This window comes from Styela clava, chromosome 10 (assembly GCF_964204865.1).
Source record: "Styela clava chromosome 10, kaStyClav1.hap1.2, whole genome shotgun sequence".
NCBI lineage: Eukaryota > Metazoa > Chordata > Ascidiacea > Stolidobranchia > Styelidae > Styela > Styela clava.
This window is the reverse complement of record NC_135259.1, coordinates 6,349,918-6,363,874: the sequence shown is the minus strand read 5'-3', so window position 1 is coordinate 6,363,874 and position 13,957 is coordinate 6,349,918. Positions and strand designations below refer to the sequence as shown.

Sequence of the window (13,957 nt, the reverse complement as noted above, 5' to 3'; positions counted from 1 at the left end):
GCCTAACAATCCACTTGATAGTTCTTTATGAAGGCTCTTTAGTTACTCAGGCTTCTCTTCATTTTTCGCATAAATCTTTCGCCTTTTACTAAAGATTTCCGTGGAGAGGAGCACACAATGAGTCTTTGCGATTTTTAAAGCCCAGCATGTACTGGGTTCATGATTAACTCATACTCTAGATCAGAAAGGTCTGTTAAATGCTATTTTGTGTTCGCAACTTTTATTCTTTTATGAATTAATAGACCTGGAACACCACGACTTTATGGGAGAACTATTCTATTTTCAATTAACTTTGAGCTATTAGAAAATGGATAATAATAAAAAAAATGTTTTAGTAAAATGAGACAACCAATGAAATTGAAATATTATCAAAAGAAATAAATTAATGTGAAAACAAGCGCGCGGATAAAAATCACAATCTGGAGCCTAACAATCCACTTTATATGATTTTACGATGGCTCTCTAGTTACTCAGGCTTCTCTTCATTTTTCGCATAAATCTTTCGCCTTTTACTAAAGATTTCCGTGGAGAGGAGCAAACAATTTTAAAGCCCAGTATGTACTGGGTTCATGATTTCCTCATACTCTAGATCAGAAAGGTCTGTTGAATGCTAATTTGTGTTCACAACTTTTATTCTTTTATGAATTAATAGACCTGGAACGCCACAACTTTATTGGAGAACTATTCAATTTTCAATTAACTTTGAGCTATTAGAAAATGGATAATAATAAAAAAAATGTTTTAGTAAACATGAGACCACCAATGGAATCGAAATATTCTCAAAAGAAATAAATTAATGTGAAAACAAGCGCGCGGATGAAAATCACAATCTGGAGCCTAACAATCCACTTTATATGATTTTACGAAGCCTCTCTAGTTACTCAGGCTTCTCTTCATTTTTCGCATAAATCTTTCGCCTTTTACTAAAGATTTCCGTGGAGAGGAGCATACAATGAGTCTTTGCAATTTTTAAAGCCCAGTATGTACTGGGTTCATGATTTACTTATACTCTTGATCAGAAAGGTCTGTTGAATGCTAATTTGTGTTCCCCACGTTTATTCTTTTATGAATTAATAGACCTGGAACACCACGACTTTATGGGAGAACTATTCTATTTTCAATTAACTTTGAGCTATTAGAAAATGGATAATAATAAAAAAAATGTTTTAGTAAACATGAGACGACCAATGAAATCGAAATATTCTCAAAAGAAACAAATTAATGTGAAAACAAGCGCGCGGATAAAAATCACAATCTGGAGCCTAACAATCCACTTTATATAATTTTACGAAGCCTCTCTAGTTACTCAGGCTTCTCTTCATTTTTCGCATAAATCTTTCGCCTTTTACTAAAGATTTCCGTGGAGAGGAGCATACAATGAGTCTTTGCGATTTTTAAAGCCCATCATGTACTGGGTTCATGATTTACTCATACTATAGATCAGAAAGGTCTGTTGAATGCTATTTTGTGTTCGCAACTTTTATTCTTTTATGAATTAATAGACCTGGAACACCACGACTTTACGGGAGAACTATTCAGTTTTCAATTAACTTTTGAGTTATTAGAAAATGGATAATATTAAATATAACTGTTTTAGTAAAATGAGACAACCAATGAAATTGAAATATTATCAAAAGAAATAAATTAATGTGAAAACAAGCGCGCGGATAAAAATCACAATCTGGAGCCTAACAATCCACTTTATATGATTTTACGATGGCTCTCCAGTTACTCAGGCTTCTCTTCATTTTTCGCATAAATCTTTCGCCTTTTACTAAAGATTTCCGTGGAGAGGAGCAAACAATTAGTCTTTGTGATTTTTAAAGCCCAGTATGTACTGGGTTCATGATTTCCTCATACTCTAGATCAGAAAGGTCTGTTGAATGCTAATTTGTGTTCACAACTTTTATTCTTTTATGAATTAATAGACCTGGAACGCCACGACTTTACGGGAGAACTCATCAGTTTTCAATTAACTTTGAGTTATTAGAAAATGGATAATAATACAAAAAAAATATTTTAGTAAACATGAGACAACCAATGAAATCGAAATATTTTCAAAAGAAATAAATTAATGTGAAAACAAGCGCGCGCATAAAAATCACAATCTGGAGCCTAACAATCCACTTGATAGTTCTTTATGAAGGCTCTTTAGTTACTCAGGCTTCTCTTCATTTTTCGCATAAATCTTTCGCCTTTTACTAAAGATTTCCGTGGAGAGGAGCACACAATGAGTCTTTGCGATTTTTAAAGCCCAGCTTGTACTAGGTTCATGATTTACTTATACTCTAGATCAGAAAGGTCTGTTGAATGCTAAATTGTGTTCACAACTTTTATTCTTTTATGAATTAATAGACCTGGAACACCACGATGTGGAACACCACAAGCGCGCGAATAAAAATCACAATCTGGAGCTTAACAATCCACTTGATATGTCTTTACGAAGGTTCTCTAGTTATTCAGGCTTCTCTTCATTTTTCGCATAAATCTTTCGCCTTTTACTAAAGATTTCCGTGGAGAGGAGCATACAGTGAGTCTTTGCGATTTTTAAAGCCCAGTATGTACTGGATTCATGATTTACTCATACTCTAGATCAGAAAGGTCTGTTGAATGCTAATTTGTGTTCACAACTTTTATTCTTTTATGAATTAATAGACCTGGAACACCACGACTTTACGGGAGAACTATTCAGTTTTCAATTAACTTTTGAGTTATTAGAAAATGGATAATATTAAATATAACTGTTTTAGTAAAATGAGACAACCAATGAAATCGAAATATTATCAAAAGAAATAAATTAATGTGAAAACAAGCGCGCGAATAAAAATCACAATCTGGAGCCTAACAATCCACTTTATATGATTTTACGAAGGCTTTCCAGTTACTCAGGTTTCTCTTCATTTTTCGCATAAATCTTTCGCCTTTTACTGAAAATTTCCGTGGAGAGGAGTATACAATGAGTCTTTGCGATTTTTAAAGCCCAGTATGTACTGGGTTCATGATTTCCTCATACTCTAGATCAGAAAGGTGTGTTGAATGCTAATTTGTGTTCACAACTTTTATTCTTTTATGAATTAATAGACCTGGAACACCACGACTTTACGGAAGAACTCATCAGTTTTCAATTAACTTTGAGTTATTAGAAAATGGATAATAATAAAAAAAAATAGTTTAGTAAACATGAGACAACCAATGAAATCAAAATATTTTCAAAAGAAATAAATTAATGTGAAAACAAGCGCGCGGATAAAAATCACAATCTGGAGCCTAACAATCCACTTGATAGTTCTTTATGAAGGCTCTTTAGTTACTCAGGCTTCTCTTCATTTTCGCATAAATCTTTCGCCTTTTACTAAAGATTTCCGTGGAGAGGAGCACACAATGAGTCTTTGCGATTTTTAAAGCCCAGCATGTACTGGGTTCATGATTTACTCATACTCTAGATCAGAAAGGTCTGTTGAATGCTATTTTGTGTTCGCAACTTTTATTCTTTTATGAATTAATAGACCTGGAACACCACGACTTTATGGGAGAACTATTCTATTTTCAATTAACTTTGAGCTATTAGAAAATGGATAATAATAAAAAAAAATTTTAGTAAACATGAGACGACCAATGAAATCGAAATATTCTCAAAAGAAACAAATTAATGTGAAAACAAGCGCGCGGATAAAAATCACAATCTGGAGCCTAACAATCCACTTTATATGATTTTACGAAGCCTCTCTAGTTACTCAGGCTTCTCTTCATTTTTCGCATAAATCTTTCGCCTTTTACTAAAGATTTCCGTGGAGAGGAGCATACAATGAGTCTTTGCGATTTTTAAAGCCCAGCATGTACTGGGTTCATAATTTACTCATACTCTAGATCAGAAAGGTCTGTTGAATGCTATTTTGTGTTCGCAACTTTTATTCTTTTATGAATTAATAGACCTGGAACACCACGACTTTACGGGAGAACTATTCAGTTTTCAATTAACTTTTGAGTTATTAGAAAATGGATAATATTAAATATAACTGTTTTAGTAAAATGAGACAACCAATGAAATCGAAATATTATCAAAAGAAATAAATTAATGTGAAAACAAGCGCGCGGATAAAAATCACAATCTGGAGCCTAACAATCCACTTTATATGATTTTACGAAGCCTCTCTACTTACTCAGGCTTCTCTTCATTTTTCGCATAAATCTTTCGCCTTTTACTAAAGATTTCCGTGGAGAGGAGCATACAATGAGTCTTTGCAATTTTTAAAGCCCAGTATGTACTGGGTTCATGATTTACTTATACTCTTGATCAGAAAGGTCTGTTGAATGCTAATTTGTGTTCCCCACGTTTATTCTTTTATGAATTAATAGGCCTGGAACACCGCGACTTTTTTGGGGGAACTATTCAGTTTTAAAGTAACTTTGATTTAGGTATTAGAAAATTAGTAATAATAAATCTAATTGTTTTAGTAAACATGAGGCAATAAATGAAATAGAGTTAATCTAAAATAAAATAAAATAATGTGAACACAAGCGCGCGAATAAAAATCACAATCTGGAGCTTAACAATCCACTTGATATGTCTTTACGAAGGTTCTCTAGACATCCAGGCTTCTTTTCATTTTTCGCGTAAATCTTTCGCCTTTTGCTGAAGATTTCCGTGGAGAGGAGAATACAATGAGTCTTTGCGATTTTTAAAGCCTAGTATGTACTGGGTTCATGATTTACTCATACTCTAGATCAGAAAGGTCTGTTGAATGCTAATTTGTGTTCACAACTTTTATTCTTTTATGAATTAATAGACCTGGAACACCACGACTTTACGGGAGAACTCATCAGTTTTCAATTAACTTTGAGTTATTAGAAAATGGATAATAATAAAAAAAAATAATTTAGTAAACATGAGACAACCAATTAAATCGAAATATTTTCAAAAGAATCAAATTAATGTGAAAACAAGCGCGCGAATAAAAATCACAATCTGGAGCCTAACAATCCCCTTGATAGTTCTTTATGAAGGCTCTTTAGTTACTCAGGCTTCTCTTCATTTTTCGCATAAATCTTTCGCCTTTTACTAAAGATTTCCGTGGAGAGGAGCACACAATGAGTCTTTGCGATTTTTAAAGCCCAGCATGTACTGGGTTCACGATTTACTTATACTCTAGATCAGAAAGGTCTGTTGAATGCTAATTTGTGTTCACAACTTTTATTCTTTTATGAATTAATAGACCTGGAACACCACGATGTGGAACACCACAAGCGCGCGAATAAAAATCACAATCTGGAGCTTAACAATCCACTTGATATGTCTTTACGAAGGTTCTCTAGTTATTCAGACTTCTCTTCATTTTTCGCATAAATCTTTCGCCTTTTACTAAAGATTTCCGTGGAGAGGATCATACAATGAGTCTTTGCGATTTTTAAAGCCCAGTATGTACTGGGTTCATGATTTACTCATACTCTAGATCAGAAAGGTCTGTTGAATGCTAATTTGTGTTCACAACTTTTATTCTTTTATGAATTAATAGACCTGGAACACCACGACTTTACGGGAGAACTCATCAGCTTTCAATTAACTTTGAGTTATTAGAAAATGGATAATAATAAAAAAAAATATTTTAGTAAACATGAGACAACCAATGAAATCGAAATATTTTCAAAAGAAATAAATTAATGTGAAAACAAGCGCGCGGATAAAAATCACAATCTGGAGCCTAACAATCCACTTGATAGTTCTTTATGAAGGCTCTTTAGATACTCAGGCTTCTCTTCATTTTTCGCATAAATCTTTCGCCTTTTACTAAAGATTTCCGTGGAGAGGAGCACACAATGAGTCTTTGCGATTTTTAAAGCCCAGCATGTACTGGGTTCATGATTTACTCATACTCTAGATCAGAAAGGTCTGTTGAATGCTATTTTGTGTTCGCAACTTTTATTCTTTTATGAATTAATAGACCTGGAACACCACGACTTTATTGGAGAACTATTCTATTTTCAATTAACTTTGAGCTATTAGAAAATGGATAATAATAAAAAAAATGTTTTAGTAAACATGAGACGACCAATGAAATCGAAATATTCTCAAAAGAAACAAATTAATGTGAAAACAAGCGCGCGGATAAAAATCACAATCTGGAGCCTAACAATCCACTTTATATGATTTTACGAAGCCTCTCTAGTTACTCAGGCTTCTCTTCATTTTTCGCATAAATCTTTCGCCTTTTACTAAAGATTTCCGTGGAGAGGAGCATACAATGAGTCTTTGCGATTTTTAAAGCCCATCATGTACTGGGTTCATGATTTACTCATACTCTAGATCAGAAAGGTCTGTTGAATGCTATTTTGTATTCGCAACTTTTATTCTTTTATGAATTAATAGACCTGGAACACCACGACTTTACGGGAGAACTATTCAGTTTTCAATTAACTTTTGAGTTATTAGAAAATGGATAATATTAAATATAACTGTTTTAGTAAAATGAGACAACCAATGAAATCGAAATATTATCAAAAGAAATAAATTAATGTGAAAACAAGCGCGCGGATAAAAATCACAATCTGGAGCCTAACAATCCACTTTATATGATTTTACGATGGCTCTCCAGTTACTCAGGCTTCTCTTCATTTTTCGCATAAATCTTTCGCCTTTTACTAAAGATTTCCGTGGAGAGGAGCAAACAATGAGTCTTTGTGATTTTTAAAGCCCAGTATGTACTGGGTTCATGATTTCCTCATACTCTAGATCAGAAAGGTCTGTTGAATGCTAATTTGTGTTCACAACTTTTATTCTTTTATGAATTAATAGACCTGGAACGCCACGACTTTATAGGAGAACTATTCAATTTTCAATTAACTTTGAGCTATTAGAAAATGGATAATAATAAAAAAAATGTTTTAGTAAACATGAGACCACCAATGGAATCGAAATATTCTCAAAAGAAATAAATTAATGTGAAAACAAGCGCGCGGATAAAAATCACAATCTGGAGCCTAACAATCCACTTTATATGATTTTACGAAGCCTCTCTAGTTACTCAGGCTTCTCTTCATTTTTCGCATAAATCTTTCGCCTTTTACTAAAGATTTCCGTGGAGAGGAGCATACAATGAGTCTTTGCAATTTTTAAAGCCCAGTATGTACTGGGTTCATGATTTACTTATACTCTTGATCAGAAAGGTCTGTTGAATGCTAATTTGTGTTCCCCACGTTTATTCTTTTATGAATTAATAGGCCTGGAACACCGCGACTTTTTTGGGGAAACTATTCAGTTTTAAAGTAACTTTGATTTAGGTATTAGAAAATTAGTAATAATAAATCTAATTGTTTTAGTAAACATGAGGCAATAAATGAAATAGAGTTAATCTAAAATAAAATAAAATAATGTGAACACAAGCGCGCGAATAAAAATCACAATCTGGAGCTTAACAATCCACTTGATATGTCTTTACGAAGGTTCTCTAGATATTCAGGCTTCTTTTCATTTTTCGCATAAATCTTTCGCCTTTTGCTAAAGATTTCCGTGGAGAGGAGCATACAATGAGTCTTTGCGATTTTTAAAGCCTAGTATGTACTGGGTTCATGATTTACTCATACTCTAGATCAGAAAGGTCTGTTGAATGCTAATTTGTGTTCACAACTTTTATTCTTTTATGAATTAATAGACCTGGAACACCACGACTTTACGGGAGAACTCATCAGTTTTCAATTAACTTTGAGTTATCAGAAAATGGATAATAATAAAAAAAAATATTTTAGTAAACATGAGACAACCAATTAAATCGAAATATTTTCAAAAGAAATAAGTTAATGTGAAAACAAGCACGCGAATAAAAATCACAATCTGGAGCCTAACAATCCCCTTGATAGTTCTTTATGAAGGCTCTTTAGTTACTCAGGCTTCTCTTCATTTTTCGCATAAATCTTTCGCCTTTTACTAAAGATTTCCGTGGAGAGGAGCACACAATGAGTCTTTGCGATTTTTAAAGCCCAGCATGTACTGGGTTCATGATTTACTTATACTCTAGATCAGAAAGGTCTGTTGAATGCTAATTGGTGTTCACAACTTTTATTCTTTTATGAATTAATAGACCTGGAACATCACGATGTGGAACACCACAAGCGCGCGAATAAAAATCACAATCTGGAGCTTAACAATCCACTTGATATGTCTTTACGAAGGTTCTCTAGTTATTCTGGCTTCTCTTCATTTTTCGCATAAATCTTTCGCCTTTTACTAAAGATTTCCGTGGAGAGGAGCATACAATGAGTCTTTGCGATTTTTAAAGCCCAGTATGTACTGGGTTCATGATTTACTCATACTCTAGATCAGAAAGGTCTGTTGAATGCTAATTTGTGTTCACAACTTTTATTCTTTTATTAATTAATAGACCTGGAACACCACGACTTTACGGGAGAACTCATCAGCTTTCAATTAACTTTGAGTTATTAGAAAATGGATAATAATAAAAAAAAATATTTTAGTAAACATGAGACAACCAATGAAATCGAAATATTTTCAAAAGAAATAAATTAATGTGAAAACAAGCGCGCGGATAAAAATCACAATCTGGAGCCTAACAATCCACTTGATAGTTCTTTATGAAGGCTCTTTAGTTACTCAGGCTTCTCTTCATTTTTCGCATAAATCTTTCGCCTTTTACTAAAGATTTCCGTGCAGAGGAGCACACAATGAGTCTTTGCGATTTTTAAAGCCCAGCATGTACTGGGTTCATGATTTACTCATACTCTAGATCAGAAAGGTCTGTTGAATGCTATTTCGTGTTCGCAACTTTTATTCTTTTATGAATTAATAGACCTGGAACACCACGACTTTATGGGAGAACTATTTTATTTTCAATTAACTTTGAGCTATTAGAAAATGGATAATAATAAAAAAAAATGTTTTAGTAAACATGAGACGACCAATGAAATCGAAATATTCTCAAAAGAAACAAATTAATGTGAAAACAAGCGCGCGGATAAAAATCACAATCTGGAGCCTAACAATCCACTTTATATGATTTTACGAAGCCTCTCTAGTTACTCAGGCTTCTCTTCATTTTTCGCATAAATCTTTCGCCTTTTACTAAAGATTTCCGTGGAGAGGAGCATACAATGAGTCTTTGCGATTTTTAAAGCCCATCATGTACTGGGTTCATGATTTACTCATACTCTAGATCAGAAAGGTCTGTTGAATGCTATTTTGTGTTCGCAACTTTTATTCTTTTATGAATTAATAGACCTGGAACACCACGACTTTACGGGAGAACTATTCAGTTTTCAATTAACTTTTGAGTTATAAGAAAATGGATAATATTAAATATAACTGTTTTAGTAAAATGAGACAACCAATGAAATCGAAATATTATCAAAAGAAATAAATTAATGTGAAAACAAGCGCGCGGATAAAAATCACAATCTGGAGCCTAACAATCCACTTTATATGATTTTACGATGGCTCTCCAGTTACTCAGGCTTCTCTTCATTTTTCGCATAAATCTTTCGCTTTTTACTAAAGATTTCCGTGGAGAGGAGCAAACAATGAGTCTTTGTGATTTTTAAAGCCCAGTATGTACTGGGTTTATGATTTCCTCATACTCTAGATCAGAAAGGTCTGTTGAATGCTAATTTGTGTTCACAACTTTTATTCTTTTATGAATTAATAGACCTGGAACACCACGACTTTATGGGAGAACTATTCAATTTTCAATTAACTTTGAGCTATTAGAAAATGGATAATAATAAAAAAAATGTTTTAGTAAACATGAGACGACCAATGGAATCGAAATATTCTCAAAAGAAATAAATTAATGTGAAAACAAGCGCGCGGATAAAAATCACAATCTGGAGCCTAACAATCCACTTTATATGATTTTACGATGGCTCTCCAGTTACTCAGGCTTCTCTTCATTTTTCGCATAAATCTTTCGCCTTTTACTAAAGATTTCCGTGGAGAGGAGCAAACAATGAGTCTTTGTGATTTTTAAGGCCCAGTATGTACTGGGTTCATGATTTCCTCATACTCTAGATCAGAAAGGTCTGTTGAATGCTAATTTGTGTTCACAACTTTTATTCTTTTATGAATTAATAGACCTGGAACACCACGACTTTACGGGAGAACTATTCAGTTTTCAATTAACTTTTGAGTTATTAGAAAATGGATAATATTAAATATAACTGTTTTAGTAAACATGAGACAACCAATGAAATCGAAATATTCTCAAAAGAAATAAATTATTGTGAAAACAAGCGCGCGGATAAAAATCACAATATGGAGCCTAACAATCCATTTTAAATTTTATTTTACGAAGGCTCTCCAGTTACTCAGGCTTCTCTTCATTTTTCGCATAAATCTTTCGCCTTTTACTAAAGATTTCCGTGGAGAGGAGCACACAATGAGTCTTTGCGATTTTTAAAGCCCAGCATGTACTGGGTTCATGATTTACTTATACTCTAGATCAGAAAGGTCTGTTGAATGCTAATTGGTGTTCACAACTTTTATTCTTTTATGAATTAATAGACCTGGAACATCACGATGTGGAACACCACAAGCGCGCGAATAAAAATCACAATCTGGAGCTTAACAATCCACTTGATATGTCTTTACGAAGGTTCTCTAGTTATTCTGGCTTCTCTTCATTTTTCGCATAAATCTTTCGCCTTTTACTAAAGATTTCCGTGGAGAGGAGCATACAATGAGTCTTTGCGATTTTTAAAGCCCAGTATGTACTGGGTTCATGATTTACTCATACTCTAGATCAGAAAGGTCTGTTGAATGCTAATTTGTGTTCACAACTTTTATTCTTTTATTAATTAATAGACCTGGAACACCACGACTTTACGGGAGAACTCATCAGCTTTCAATTAACTTTGAGTTATTAGAAAATGGATAATAATAAAAAAAAATATTTTAGTAAACATGAGACAACCAATGAAATCGAAATATTTTCAAAAGAAATAAATTAATGTGAAAACAAGCGCGCGGATAAAAATCACAATCTGGAGCCTAACAATCCACTTGATAGTTCTTTATGAAGGCTCTTTAGTTACTCAGGCTTCTCTTCATTTTTCGCATAAATCTTTCGCCTTTTACTAAAGATTTCCGTGCAGAGGAGCACACAATGAGTCTTTGCGATTTTTAAAGCCCAGCATGTACTGGGTTCATGATTTACTCATACTCTAGATCAGAAAGGTCTGTTGAATGCTATTTCGTGTTCGCAACTTTTATTCTTTTATGAATTAATAGACCTGGAACACCACGACTTTATGGGAGAACTATTTTATTTTCAATTAACTTTGAGCTATTAGAAAATGGATAATAATAAAAAAAAATGTTTTAGTAAACATGAGACGACCAATGAAATCGAAATATTCTCAAAAGAAACAAATTAATGTGAAAACAAGCGCGCGGATAAAAATCACAATCTGGAGCCTAACAATCCACTTTATATGATTTTACGAAGCCTCTCTAGTTACTCAGGCTTCTCTTCATTTTTCGCATAAATCTTTCGCCTTTTACTAAAGATTTCCGTGGAGAGGAGCATACAATGAGTCTTTGCGATTTTTAAAGCCCATCATGTACTGGGTTCATGATTTACTCATACTCTAGATCAGAAAGGTCTGTTGAATGCTATTTTGTGTTCGCAACTTTTATTCTTTTATGAATTAATAGACCTGGAACACCACGACTTTACGGGAGAACTATTCAGTTTTCAATTAACTTTTGAGTTATAAGAAAATGGATAATATTAAATATAACTGTTTTAGTAAAATGAGACAACCAATGAAATCGAAATATTATCAAAAGAAATAAATTAATGTGAAAACAAGCGCGCGGATAAAAATCACAATCTGGAGCCTAACAATCCACTTTATATGATTTTACGATGGCTCTCCAGTTACTCAGGCTTCTCTTCATTTTTCGCATAAATCTTTCGCTTTTTACTAAAGATTTCCGTGGAGAGGAGCAAACAATGAGTCTTTGTGATTTTTAAAGCCCAGTATGTACTGGGTTTATGATTTCCTCATACTCTAGATCAGAAAGGTCTGTTGAATGCTAATTTGTGTTCACAACTTTTATTCTTTTATGAATTAATAGACCTGGAACACCACGACTTTATGGGAGAACTATTCAATTTTCAATTAACTTTGAGCTATTAGAAAATGGATAATAATAAAAAAAATGTTTTAGTAAACATGAGACGACCAATGGAATCGAAATATTCTCAAAAGAAATAAATTAATGTGAAAACAAGCGCGCGGATAAAAATCACAATCTGGAGCCTAACAATCCACTTTATATGATTTTACGATGGCTCTCCAGTTACTCAGGCTTCTCTTCATTTTTCGCATAAATCTTTCGCCTTTTACTAAAGATTTCCGTGGAGAGGAGCAAACAATGAGTCTTTGTGATTTTTAAGGCCCAGTATGTACTGGGTTCATGATTTCCTCATACTCTAGATCAGAAAGGTCTGTTGAATGCTAATTTGTGTTCACAACTTTTATTCTTTTATGAATTAATAGACCTGGAACACCACGACTTTACGGGAGAACTATTCAGTTTTCAATTAACTTTTGAGTTATTAGAAAATGGATAATATTAAATATAACTGTTTTAGTAAACATGAGACAACCAATGAAATCGAAATATTCTCAAAAGAAATAAATTATTGTGAAAACAAGCGCGCGGATAAAAATCACAATATGGAGCCTAACAATCCATTTTAAATTTTATTTTACGAAGGCTCTCCAGTTACTCGGGCTTCTCTTCATTTTTCGCATAAATCTTTCGCGTTTTACTAAAGATTTCCGTGGAGAGGTGCATACAATGAGTCTTTGCGATTTTTAAAGCCCAGTATGTACTGGGTTCATGATTTACTTATACTCTTGATCAGAAAGGTCTGTTGAATGCTAATTTGTGTTCACCACGTTTATTCTTTTATGAATTAATAGGCCTGAAACACCGCGACTTTTTTGGGGGAACTATTCAGTTTTAAAGTAACTTTGATTTAGGTATTAGAAAATTAGTAATAATAAATCTAATTGCTTTAGTAAACATTAGGCAATAAATGAAATAGAGTTAATCTAAAATAAAATAAAATAATGTGAACACAAGCGCGCAAATAAAAATCACAATCTGGAGCTTAACAATCCACTTGATATGTCTTTACGAAGGTTCTCTAGTTATTCAGGCTTCTCTTCATTTTTCGCATAAATCTTTCGCCTTTTACTAAAGATTTCCGTGGAGAGGAGCATACAATGAGTCTTTGCTATTTTTAAAGCCTAGTATGTACTGGGTTCATGATTTACTCATACTCTAGATCGGAAAGGTCTGTTGAATGCTAATTTGTGTTCACAACTTTTATTCTTTTATGAATTAATAGACCTGGAACACACGACTTTACGGGAGAACTCATCAGTTTTCAATTAACTTTGAGTTATTAGAAAATGGATAATAATAAAAAAAAATATTTTAGTAAACATGAGACAACCAATGGAATCGAAATATTTTCAAAAGAAATAAATTAATGTGAAAACAAGCGCGGATAAAAATCACAATCTGGAGCCTAACAATCCACTTGATAGTTCTTTATGAAGGCTCTCTAGTTACTCAGGCTTCTCTTCATTTTTCGCATAAATCTTTCGCCTTTCACTAAAGATTTCCGTGGAGAGGAGCATACAATGAGTCTTTGCGATTTTTAAAGCCCAGCATGTACTGGGTTCATGATTTACTCATACTCTAGATCAGAAAGGTCTGTTGGATGCTATTTTGTGTTCGCAACTTTTATTCTTTTATGAATTAATAGACCTGCAACACCACGACTTTACGGGAGAACTATTCAGTTTTAAATTAACTTTTGAGTTATTAGAAAATGGATAATATTAAATATAACTGTTTTAGTAAACATGAGACAACCAATGAAATCGAAATATTCTCAAAAGAAATAAATTATTGTGAAAACAAGCGCGCGTA

General features: G+C 33.3%; 33 non-coding genes and 1 pseudogene across 33 annotated transcripts; all 34 read left to right on the top strand.

Annotated features, from left to right (window-relative positions):
* The first annotated feature begins 43 nt into the window (after nucleotides 1–43).
* On the top strand, nucleotides 44–157 carry LOC144428489 (U5 spliceosomal RNA). Its single transcript, XR_013478432.1, has one exon. It is a non-coding gene; the product is annotated as a U5 spliceosomal RNA (small nuclear RNA).
* Nucleotides 158–470: 313 nt separating this feature from the next.
* On the top strand, nucleotides 471–567 carry LOC144428842 (U5 spliceosomal RNA; annotated as a pseudogene).
* Nucleotides 568–878: 311 nt separating this feature from the next.
* Nucleotides 879–992, top strand: LOC144428441 (U5 spliceosomal RNA). Its single transcript, XR_013478384.1, has one exon. It is a non-coding gene; the product is annotated as a U5 spliceosomal RNA (small nuclear RNA).
* Nucleotides 993–1,303: 311 nt separating this feature from the next.
* Nucleotides 1,304–1,418, top strand: LOC144428564 (U5 spliceosomal RNA). Its single transcript, XR_013478507.1, has one exon. It is a non-coding gene; the product is annotated as a U5 spliceosomal RNA (small nuclear RNA).
* A 311-nt stretch (nucleotides 1,419–1,729) lies between these two features.
* On the top strand, nucleotides 1,730–1,843 carry LOC144428523 (U5 spliceosomal RNA). The gene has a single exon (XR_013478466.1). It is a non-coding gene; the product is annotated as a U5 spliceosomal RNA (small nuclear RNA).
* A 313-nt stretch (nucleotides 1,844–2,156) lies between these two features.
* LOC144428629 (U5 spliceosomal RNA) lies at nucleotides 2,157–2,271 on the top strand. Its single transcript, XR_013478572.1, has one exon. It is a non-coding gene; the product is annotated as a U5 spliceosomal RNA (small nuclear RNA).
* Nucleotides 2,272–2,456: 185 nt separating this feature from the next.
* On the top strand, nucleotides 2,457–2,570 carry LOC144428614 (U5 spliceosomal RNA). The gene has a single exon (XR_013478557.1). It is a non-coding gene; the product is annotated as a U5 spliceosomal RNA (small nuclear RNA).
* Nucleotides 2,571–2,882: 312 nt separating this feature from the next.
* Nucleotides 2,883–2,996, top strand: LOC144428798 (U5 spliceosomal RNA). Its single transcript, XR_013478737.1, has one exon. It is a non-coding gene; the product is annotated as a U5 spliceosomal RNA (small nuclear RNA).
* Nucleotides 2,997–3,308: 312 nt separating this feature from the next.
* LOC144428479 (U5 spliceosomal RNA) lies at nucleotides 3,309–3,421 on the top strand. The gene has a single exon (XR_013478422.1). It is a non-coding gene; the product is annotated as a U5 spliceosomal RNA (small nuclear RNA).
* A 310-nt stretch (nucleotides 3,422–3,731) lies between these two features.
* On the top strand, nucleotides 3,732–3,845 carry LOC144428462 (U5 spliceosomal RNA). The gene has a single exon (XR_013478405.1). It is a non-coding gene; the product is annotated as a U5 spliceosomal RNA (small nuclear RNA).
* A 312-nt stretch (nucleotides 3,846–4,157) lies between these two features.
* LOC144428430 (U5 spliceosomal RNA) lies at nucleotides 4,158–4,271 on the top strand. The gene has a single exon (XR_013478373.1). It is a non-coding gene; the product is annotated as a U5 spliceosomal RNA (small nuclear RNA).
* A 316-nt stretch (nucleotides 4,272–4,587) lies between these two features.
* LOC144428845 (U5 spliceosomal RNA) lies at nucleotides 4,588–4,702 on the top strand. The gene has a single exon (XR_013478781.1). It is a non-coding gene; the product is annotated as a U5 spliceosomal RNA (small nuclear RNA).
* A 312-nt stretch (nucleotides 4,703–5,014) lies between these two features.
* On the top strand, nucleotides 5,015–5,128 carry LOC144428488 (U5 spliceosomal RNA). The gene has a single exon (XR_013478431.1). It is a non-coding gene; the product is annotated as a U5 spliceosomal RNA (small nuclear RNA).
* A 186-nt stretch (nucleotides 5,129–5,314) lies between these two features.
* On the top strand, nucleotides 5,315–5,428 carry LOC144428696 (U5 spliceosomal RNA). Its single transcript, XR_013478637.1, has one exon. It is a non-coding gene; the product is annotated as a U5 spliceosomal RNA (small nuclear RNA).
* Nucleotides 5,429–5,740: 312 nt separating this feature from the next.
* Nucleotides 5,741–5,854, top strand: LOC144428487 (U5 spliceosomal RNA). Its single transcript, XR_013478430.1, has one exon. It is a non-coding gene; the product is annotated as a U5 spliceosomal RNA (small nuclear RNA).
* A 311-nt stretch (nucleotides 5,855–6,165) lies between these two features.
* Nucleotides 6,166–6,280, top strand: LOC144428562 (U5 spliceosomal RNA). Its single transcript, XR_013478505.1, has one exon. It is a non-coding gene; the product is annotated as a U5 spliceosomal RNA (small nuclear RNA).
* Nucleotides 6,281–6,591: 311 nt separating this feature from the next.
* Nucleotides 6,592–6,705, top strand: LOC144428574 (U5 spliceosomal RNA). Its single transcript, XR_013478517.1, has one exon. It is a non-coding gene; the product is annotated as a U5 spliceosomal RNA (small nuclear RNA).
* Nucleotides 6,706–7,016: 311 nt separating this feature from the next.
* Nucleotides 7,017–7,130, top strand: LOC144428419 (U5 spliceosomal RNA). Its single transcript, XR_013478362.1, has one exon. It is a non-coding gene; the product is annotated as a U5 spliceosomal RNA (small nuclear RNA).
* A 317-nt stretch (nucleotides 7,131–7,447) lies between these two features.
* Nucleotides 7,448–7,561, top strand: LOC144428736 (U5 spliceosomal RNA). Its single transcript, XR_013478677.1, has one exon. It is a non-coding gene; the product is annotated as a U5 spliceosomal RNA (small nuclear RNA).
* A 312-nt stretch (nucleotides 7,562–7,873) lies between these two features.
* On the top strand, nucleotides 7,874–7,987 carry LOC144428486 (U5 spliceosomal RNA). Its single transcript, XR_013478429.1, has one exon. It is a non-coding gene; the product is annotated as a U5 spliceosomal RNA (small nuclear RNA).
* A 185-nt stretch (nucleotides 7,988–8,172) lies between these two features.
* On the top strand, nucleotides 8,173–8,287 carry LOC144428461 (U5 spliceosomal RNA). The gene has a single exon (XR_013478404.1). It is a non-coding gene; the product is annotated as a U5 spliceosomal RNA (small nuclear RNA).
* Nucleotides 8,288–8,599: 312 nt separating this feature from the next.
* LOC144428627 (U5 spliceosomal RNA) lies at nucleotides 8,600–8,713 on the top strand. Its single transcript, XR_013478570.1, has one exon. It is a non-coding gene; the product is annotated as a U5 spliceosomal RNA (small nuclear RNA).
* Nucleotides 8,714–9,025: 312 nt separating this feature from the next.
* On the top strand, nucleotides 9,026–9,140 carry LOC144428561 (U5 spliceosomal RNA). Its single transcript, XR_013478504.1, has one exon. It is a non-coding gene; the product is annotated as a U5 spliceosomal RNA (small nuclear RNA).
* A 311-nt stretch (nucleotides 9,141–9,451) lies between these two features.
* On the top strand, nucleotides 9,452–9,565 carry LOC144428527 (U5 spliceosomal RNA). The gene has a single exon (XR_013478470.1). It is a non-coding gene; the product is annotated as a U5 spliceosomal RNA (small nuclear RNA).
* A 311-nt stretch (nucleotides 9,566–9,876) lies between these two features.
* LOC144428420 (U5 spliceosomal RNA) lies at nucleotides 9,877–9,990 on the top strand. Its single transcript, XR_013478363.1, has one exon. It is a non-coding gene; the product is annotated as a U5 spliceosomal RNA (small nuclear RNA).
* A 315-nt stretch (nucleotides 9,991–10,305) lies between these two features.
* LOC144428484 (U5 spliceosomal RNA) lies at nucleotides 10,306–10,419 on the top strand. Its single transcript, XR_013478427.1, has one exon. It is a non-coding gene; the product is annotated as a U5 spliceosomal RNA (small nuclear RNA).
* A 185-nt stretch (nucleotides 10,420–10,604) lies between these two features.
* LOC144428460 (U5 spliceosomal RNA) lies at nucleotides 10,605–10,719 on the top strand. Its single transcript, XR_013478403.1, has one exon. It is a non-coding gene; the product is annotated as a U5 spliceosomal RNA (small nuclear RNA).
* A 312-nt stretch (nucleotides 10,720–11,031) lies between these two features.
* LOC144428626 (U5 spliceosomal RNA) lies at nucleotides 11,032–11,145 on the top strand. Its single transcript, XR_013478569.1, has one exon. It is a non-coding gene; the product is annotated as a U5 spliceosomal RNA (small nuclear RNA).
* Nucleotides 11,146–11,457: 312 nt separating this feature from the next.
* Nucleotides 11,458–11,572, top strand: LOC144428560 (U5 spliceosomal RNA). The gene has a single exon (XR_013478503.1). It is a non-coding gene; the product is annotated as a U5 spliceosomal RNA (small nuclear RNA).
* Nucleotides 11,573–11,883: 311 nt separating this feature from the next.
* On the top strand, nucleotides 11,884–11,997 carry LOC144428526 (U5 spliceosomal RNA). Its single transcript, XR_013478469.1, has one exon. It is a non-coding gene; the product is annotated as a U5 spliceosomal RNA (small nuclear RNA).
* A 311-nt stretch (nucleotides 11,998–12,308) lies between these two features.
* On the top strand, nucleotides 12,309–12,422 carry LOC144428418 (U5 spliceosomal RNA). Its single transcript, XR_013478361.1, has one exon. It is a non-coding gene; the product is annotated as a U5 spliceosomal RNA (small nuclear RNA).
* Nucleotides 12,423–12,737: 315 nt separating this feature from the next.
* Nucleotides 12,738–12,851, top strand: LOC144428734 (U5 spliceosomal RNA). Its single transcript, XR_013478675.1, has one exon. It is a non-coding gene; the product is annotated as a U5 spliceosomal RNA (small nuclear RNA).
* A 317-nt stretch (nucleotides 12,852–13,168) lies between these two features.
* Nucleotides 13,169–13,282, top strand: LOC144428459 (U5 spliceosomal RNA). The gene has a single exon (XR_013478402.1). It is a non-coding gene; the product is annotated as a U5 spliceosomal RNA (small nuclear RNA).
* A 309-nt stretch (nucleotides 13,283–13,591) lies between these two features.
* On the top strand, nucleotides 13,592–13,705 carry LOC144428675 (U5 spliceosomal RNA). Its single transcript, XR_013478619.1, has one exon. It is a non-coding gene; the product is annotated as a U5 spliceosomal RNA (small nuclear RNA).
* The last annotated feature ends 252 nt before the right edge of the window (nucleotides 13,706–13,957 follow it).